Genomic DNA, 8,847 nt, shown 5'->3' with positions numbered 1-8,847 from the left:
CATGGCCTCCTCTACTGCCATGATGAGGCTAAACTCAGGTTGGAGGAGCAACACCTCATATACCGTCTGGGTGGTCTCCAGCCCCTTGGTATGAACATAGAATTCTCCAACTTCCGGTAATTCCCTCCCCCTCCCTTCCCCTATCCCTATTTCACTCTGCCCCCTCCCCCAGCTGCCTACCACCTCCCTCATGGTTCCGCCTCCTTCTACTACCCATTGTGTTTTCCCCTATTCCTTCTTCACCTTTCCTGCCTATCCCCTCCCTGCCTCCCCTACCCCACCCCTTTATCTTTCCCCTTACTGGTTTTTCACCTGGAACTTACCAGCCTTCTCCTTCCCACCCTCCCCCCACCTTCTTCATAGGGTCTCTGCCCCTCCCTCTACAGTCCTGACGAAGGGTTCCAGCCCGAAACGTTGACTGATCGTTTCCACGGATGCCGCCCGACCTGCTGAGTTCCTCCGGCGTGTTCAGAGTGTTTACCTGCACCCTATAACGTGTGAACTCTGACAATTGTGAGCATTTCTGTGAGGCCGATCTTCATTCTTCTGCGTTCCACGGAATGAAGACCTGGGATGGCTGAACTCTCCCTGCAAAACCGAGGCCCTCCAGTCCCGGCAACATCCTCGGGATTTTTCAGTCTCTCTCTCTCTCTCTCGGCCCTGTGTCCCGTTTAAGCGCATCTTTTCCACACGAGGATGGGGTTAGCGCAGTCGCTGTCGGTCACAGTTTTCGGGTAAAGAGCCCTACGCGCTTTCCCCCGTGACCGGGTGGGGGTAGGGGGTGGTTGGGTGTCCTCCGGCTCCCTGTCGCATTTGGTGAGCTGGGGGTGTCTGGTGCTATGTTAGCGCCGGAAAGTGTGGTAACATTTGCGGGACAATCCGGGAATGACTGTGTTGGTCGTTGACGCTAAATGACGCATTTCACTCTGTGATAAGTGATGATAATCTTTTTTTTAAAAAAAAGAGATGAAGAGTTAAAGAGCTGAGAGGTAATGTTGCAGCTATATAGGACCTTGACTTGGTGTACTGTGCTCAGTTCTGGTCACCTCACTACAGGAAGGATGTGGAAACCATAGAAAGGGTGCAGAGGAGACTTACGAGGATGTTGCCTGGATTGGGGAGCATGCCTTATGAGAATAGGTTGAGTGAACTCGGCCTTTTCTCCTTGGAGCGACGGAGGATGAGAGGTGACCTGATAGAGGTGTACAAGATGATGAGAGGCATTGATCGTGTGGATAGTCAGAGGCTTTCTCCCAGGGCGGAAATGGCTAACACGAGGGGGCATAGTTTTAAGGTGCTTGGAAGTAGGTACAAAGGGGATATCGGGTAAGTTTTTCGCACAGGAGCGGTGAGTGTGTGGAATGCACTGCCGGCGGCGGATACAATAGGGTATTTTAAGAGGTACAAGGACCTTAGAAAAATAGAGGGCTATGCGGTAGGGAAATTCTAGGTAGTTTCTAGAGTAGGTTACATGGTCGGCGCAACATTGTGGCCGAAAGCCCTGTAATGCGCTGGTAGATTTCTGTTTCTCTGTTCTATGTTCTAAAAATAAGCCAGGCATGGTCCTCCAAGTGCGATCCGAGCAGCGACATATTGAAATTGCAACATGGAATCACAGCTTCCGGTATTCAGCACCGTGATCCATGAAGGGCCGAGTGCTAACACTCCTTTCACCGCCCAGACGACCTGTCGCAGATAGGCGGGGGGAAACAGGCAGAAGTCGATATTCAGACGGGCAGAGTGCAGATACGAGGGCTGGAAAGGCTCAGGGAAAAATTCACTGGCGCAATCTGGCAACAAACAGGTGAAAACGCAGGACTGAAACACACTGAGCAACGTACAGAGCGGCAGATGATAGGTGGAGCACAACGGGACACAAGCGGCAGCAAAACAAGTAATAATGAGAGACGGGAGGGAGGCGGCGTACTCAGCAATACGGGGGCTAGAGTAGAGCAGGAGCGGGGACAGGAGCACAGGGCGCATGAAAACAAACAAGAGCACATGGCGATACAAAAAACACAGGCTGACGGCTGGGGTGGGGGGAGGGAGCACACAAAAAAGACAAAGTTCAACTGGACAGTCGACCGGAGAGGTCGAAAGCCCATCCTTCCCCACCCCACTCAAGCCTCCGCCACCAACGCCCTTCCACAGATGCTGGCCGACCCGCTCAGTTCTTCCTGCTTTTCCCTCCGCCGTGTGTCGTGCCCCTGGCGCGCTTGGTCGACTGGCCAGTGCCTGTTGCCTCTTCCGTGAGGATCTGAGGGGGACGCTGGGACAGCAACTGGGGATTACCGTGGCATGAACAGGGTGAGCCCCGGCTGAAGAGAACACTCCCGCCTGTTAATGCCCGTTGCCATTGGCGACCGCCCCACGGTCAAGGCCGAGCTTCTCGTCCCCTGCGCAAGGGCGAGTGGAAAGCCCACTCACAGGCGCCACAGTGTCACAGAGTCAGCACGCAGAAGGAATAAAGCACAAGTGAAACATAACTTATGCAAGCGGATTTGCAACACCACGCAATTAAAACTGTGTAAAAAAAATCTATTTCGGTGCAAGGCGGTCACAGGATGGCGAAGGGGCAGGGAGGTTGAGACATCGAACACTACTTTTCCGGGGATCGGCCATGGTGGCACACGGGAACAGACTCGACGTGCTGAATAGCCTAATTCTGCTCCTCTGTCTTATGGCCCTGCGGAACAGGAGGCCCATACAGTCCGTTCTGAACTATTATCCCACCTAATCCCATCGGCCTGCAGCCGGACCACCGCCTTCCATACCCCTACCGTCCCTCCATGTCCCTACCATCCCTCCATGTCCCTACCGTCCCTCCATATCCCTACTGTCCCTCCATGTCCTTACCGTCCCTCCATATCCCTACCGTCCCTCCATGTCCTTACCGTCCCTCCACGCCCCTACCGTCCCTCCATGCCCCTACCATCCCTCCATGCCCCTACCCTCCCTCCATGTCCCTACCGTCCCTGCACGCCTCTACCGTCCGTCCACGTCCTTATACAAACTTCTGTTAAATGTTGAAACCGAGCACACACCATCCACTTGCGCCGGCAGCTCTTCACACACTCAGTTGGTTTCAAAAAGGTTCATTTAATGTCAGAGAAATGTGTACGATATGCGCCCTGAAATTCTTTTTCTTCGCAAACATCCACGAAAACAGAGGAGTGCCCCTCAAAGAATGGTTGACAGTGAAATGTTAGAGCCCCAAAGTCGCCCCCCCACACCGCAGCTCCTCCTCCCACGCACAAGGAAGGCAAGGAAGCTACCTCCCCCCTCCAGCAAAATAGCATCGACGCCACCGCCCCCCCCCCCACCGAGCATTCGAGCGTGCAGCAAAGCATCAATAAAGACACAGACTTGCAATACTCCAAGGACTACTCCTTCACCCGGCATTTGACATACCACAGGCTCTCTCCCCCTCCCCCCACTCTCTCTCTCTCTGCCCCTAATAAGTGAAAAAGTGGTGCCCCCGTTTCACAGCGACAGGGGAGAGATAACCAAACAACTCGCTGACTTATGGTGTTAAAAGTCTGTTGCCTCGCTTATCTCGAGTTCTGCGCCCCAGAACTCGGGTCTCCGGGTACACAGCCAGCAGCCAGCTCGCTGGTTCCGACTTCCCGTCTCCCACGGCGCACCAGGCGGCGGCACCGACCTCGAATCTACCCGCCTCCACAGCCACGAAAATCCGGCACCCTGAAGGCGGGCTGGTCTTGCAGGCCGTGCCTTTGGCGTGTTCGAAAAGCGGCCGGTCGCCAGGCCCCGAGAGCGGGTCGCATTTCCCGCAAAGAACCGAAGTCAGCGAACTCACCACCCTCTGAGTGAAGAAGCGCCCCTTCACGCTTCCCTTAAATATTTCACCTTTCACCCTTAACACATGACCTCTACTTTTAATCTCAGCCAGCTTCAGTGGGGTGGGGAGCGGGGAAGAATATTGCATTTTACCTACCTGTATACACCGCGATGCTGCCTGGCCTGTTGAGTTCCTCCATCATTTTGTGGGCGTGTTGCTTTAGATTTCCAGCATCTGAAGAACTTTCCCTTTGATTATGCGCCTTGTAACTCTGTGTACCTCTGTTAAATGGTCTGTTCTGATCAAATTACGCTATTGCTTTGCACTGTTGTAACTGTAAGTTATAATTATGTGGTTTTTGTTAGTTTTTAAGTCAGTTTGTCTTGTGTTTCTGTGATATCATTCTGGAGAAACATTGTATCATTTCTTAATTCATGCATTACTAAATGACAATAAAAGAGGACTGCATGTCTTGATAATCTAATCTAATCTAAAATTCATCCGGTCATCAGAATTTTTTTCTGCCACCTTTATTGGCAACAGTACGGCCATTCAAGATCTACTTCAACGCATTTCTGAGCGGTTTATTGCTGTGTTTCGAAGGAAAGCTTTCTTGTCTTGGTACGCTGGTGAGGGTATGGATGAAATGGAGTTTACTGGGGCTGACAGCAACATGTGTGACCTGTTATCTGAGTACCAACAATAACACGATGCCACAGTTACAGATGAAGGTGAGTTTGAGGAGAAGGAAGGGATTTCATAAGCAGAATTGTATATTAGGAACTTCTAGCGCGGTTTCTTTGTTACATTAAGATCTCTTTCTAAAGTTTGTCCATTTTCTTGTACTTCCATATATTTTGTGCTTTCTATTGACTAATGCTTTGAAAGTTTTAAATACAATTGTTCCTAATTAAAATAAAAAGAATTTAGCTAGTTGCCCCAATAACCGAATGTTTGAAGGGAGGTAGCCGTTGTTGAACCCGGTGGTCGAATCCCAAACAGGAGAAAATTAGCAGACGCTGGAATCTCTCTCTCTCTCTCTCTCACACCACACACACACATACACACACACACACGCGCACATACACACACACACACACACACACACACACACACACACATACACACACACTCACACACACTCACACACACACACACATACACACACACTCACACACACACACACACACACACACACACATATACACACACTCACACACACACCCACTCACACACACACACACACACATACACTCACACACACACCCACTCACACACACACACACACACACATATACACACACTCACACACACACCCACTCACACACAGACACACACACACACACACGCACATACACACACACACACATACACACACACTCACACACACACACACATACACACACACTCACACACACTCACACACACACATACACACACACTCACACACACACACATATACACACACTCACACACACACCCACTCACACACACACACACACATACACTCACACACACACCCACTCACACACACACACACACACATATACACACACTCACACACACACCCACTCACACACACACACACACACACACACATATACACACACTCACACACACACCCACTCACACACACACACATACACACACACTCACACACACACACACACATACACACACACTCACACACACTCACACACACACACATACACACACACTCACACACACACACACACACACACACACACACACATACACTCACACACACACCCACTCACACACACACACATACACTCTCACACACACACCCACTCACACACACACACACACACACTCACACACACACCCACTCACACACACACACACACACACACACACACACACACACACACACACACACAGACACACAATGCTGGAAGGACTCAGCAGGCCAGGCAGCAACCCATGGCAAAGAGTAACCAGTCGACCTGTCAGGCAGAGGTACTTGGCCCTTCCTGCGGAGCATGAATAAAGCTCACCTCTGTCCCGGGATACTGACGGATTTTTACCGCTGTACCATTGAGAGCATACTCACCAACTGCATCTCAGTGTGGTATGGCAATTGCCCCGTATCGGACCGCAAAGCACTCCAGCGTGTGGTGAAAACTGCCCAGCGGATTATCGGCACCCAATTGCCCACCATTTGGAACATCTACCATAACCGCTGCCTGGGCAGGGCGAAAAGCATTATCAGGGATGCATCTCACCCTAACCGTGGACTTTTTACTCTCCTCCCATCCGGTAGGCGCTACAGGAGCCTCCGCTCCCGCACCAGCAGGCACAGGAAGAGCTTCTTCCCTGAGGCTGTGACCCTGCTGAACCTCTCATCACAGCACTAAGCAGTATTGCATCCGTATTGTACTGTCTCAGTCCTTTTATATTTGTGTGCTGTAGCACTTACTTTTTATTCGCAGTTAGTTTGTAAATAACACTATTCTTTTGCATTTCTGGTCAGATGCTAACTGCATTTCATTGGCTTTGTATCTGTGCTGGGCACCATGACAATAAAGTTGAATCTAATCTAATCTCCTACCGAGGAATTCCTACCGAGGTAGCCGGTGGCGTGAGGGGGTGCAGTGCGTCCCGCCGGGCAGAACTGATCACGGTGCATGAGAAGAAATATTATTTGCCTCCTCGCCGTCTCCCTCTCACGCTCTCAAACAAGAGAGGATCTGCAGACGCTGGAAATCCAGAGCAACATACCCACGCACACACAAAATGCTGAAGGAACTCATCAGGCCAGGCAGCATCTGTGGATGAAAAAAAAGTAGAGCCGACGTTTCGGGCCGAAACCCTTCGGCAGGACCGTATTAAAAAAAAAGCTGAGGAGTAGATTTTAAAGGTGTGTGGGGGTGGTGGGGGGTGGGGGAGAGCGGAACACAAGGTGATAGGTGAACCCTGGAGAGGGAGGAGGGATGAAGTAAAGAGCTGGGAAGATGATTGGTGAGATGAGGTGAGAGAAGGGAAAAGGGGATGGGAAATCGAGAGGGGTGGGGGTGCAGGAAGGATGGGGGCCATTAACAGAGGTTTGAGAAATCGATGTTCATGCCATCAGGTTGGAGGCTACCCAGACGGAATATAAGGCCCTTTAACCTGAGTGTGGTCTCATCAGGACAGCGGACGAGGCCGTGGATGGACATATCGGAATGGGAATGGGAAGTGGAATTAAAATGTGTGGCCACTTGGAGATCCCGCTTGTTCAGGTGGATGGAGCGCAGGTGCTCGGTGAAGCGGTCTGCCAGTCTGCGTTGGGTCTCACCGATATACAAGAGGCCAGACCAGGAGCACCAGACACAATGTATGACCCCAACAGACTGACAGGTGAAGTGTCGCCTCACCTGGAGGGACTGTTTGGGGCCTGGATGGTGGTGAGGGAGGAGGTGTAGGGGCAGGTGTAGCACTTGTTCCGCTCGCAAGGATAAGCGCCAGGGGGGAGATCAGTGGGGAGGGACGGGGGGGGGCGGTGGGTAGGGACGAAAGGACAAGGGAGTCGCGTAGGGAGCGATCCCTGCGGAAAGCAGAAAGTGAGGGTGGGGGAGGGAAAGATGTGCTCGGTGGTGGGATCCCGTTGGAGGAGGTGGAAGAAACTCCTCCATTTTACGCAGGTCCGCTCTTACCCAATTCTCCCGCCACCCTACCAGGGAGAGAGTTCCTCTTGCCCTCACCTACCACTCTACCAGCCTCCACGACCAGCACATAACTCTCCGAAACTTCTGCCACCCCCAACAAGGTTTCAAGGGTTCATTTAATGCCAGAGAAATGCAAACAATATACACCCTGAAATGCCTTTTTCTTCGCAACTATCCGCGAAAACGGAGGGGTGCCCCAAAGAATGAACGACAGTTAAATGTTAGAACCCCAAAGCGCCACCCCAGCTTCCCTCCCTCCCGCGTGTAAGCGGCAGCGAGCAACAATCCGCCTTCTCCCCATCAGCAAAAAAAGCATCGCCACCCGCCAGCGAGCACTCGAGCGTGCAGCAAAGCAACAGCAAAGACACAGACTTGCAGTATCCCAAAGACTACTCGTTCACCCGGTATTCGACATACCACAGGCTCTCTCTCTCCCTAATTAGGGAGAAAGAAGCGACTCCGTTTCACAGCGAGCGGGGAGACATAACAAACAACTCGCTGGTTTACGGTGTTAGAAGTCTGTTACGTTGTTTTTTTCGAGCTCTGTGCCCAAAGATCTGGGCACAGAGCCGGAGATATTCCAACTCCCCCGACGACGCGCAGGTTTCCTGCCGTGACACCGACCTTCGATCCTAGGCCTTCAAAGGCGAGCTGAACTCACAGGCCGAACAACGGCCAGTCGTGACACCCCGACAGCGGGTCACATTCTCGCAAAGAACCGTAGTCAGCGTATAACTCCAGGTCAGAGTCTTCAAAAGAACCCTGAAAAGGAAAAATAGAGATATTAAAGTTGGAAATGGAGCTGTTTCCAGTGATGTAAGCAAGGAAGTCGCCGTTAGGCGCTATTAACCCCCCTAAACTCCCCGTTCCAATCAAGATTCCCATCCAAGTCGATTCCATTTTCCCATTTCGGCCCTCATCTCCCTAACCCTTCCCTACCTGTGGTTATTTGACTGTCTTTTAAACGTTGTTGGTGTACCTGTTGGCCTTAACCCCATCCTCTGCCAGCTCTTTCCACACACACACACACACACACACACACACACACACACAGGCACGCACGCTAAAACTATGCCCCCTCGTGTTAGCCATTTCAGCTCTGGGGAAAGGCCTCTGACTATCCACACGATCAAAGCCTCTCATCATCTTACACACCTCTATCAGGTCCCCTCTCATCCTCCGTCGCTCCAAGGAGAAAAGGCCGAGTTCACTCAACCTATTCTCATAAGGCATGCTCCCCGATCCAGGCAACATCCTTGTAAATCTCCTCTGCACCCTTTCTATGGTTTCCACATCCTTTCTGTAGTGAGGCGACCAGAACTGAGCACAGTACTCCAAGTGGGGTCAAACTCAGGTCTTATATCGCCGTAACATTACCTC

The sequence above is a fragment of the Mobula hypostoma genome, chromosome 31 (assembly GCF_963921235.1).
Source record: "Mobula hypostoma chromosome 31, sMobHyp1.1, whole genome shotgun sequence".
NCBI lineage: Eukaryota > Metazoa > Chordata > Chondrichthyes > Myliobatiformes > Myliobatidae > Mobula > Mobula hypostoma.
The sequence above is the reverse complement of the archived record's forward strand: the minus strand, read 5'-3'. Positions refer to the sequence as shown.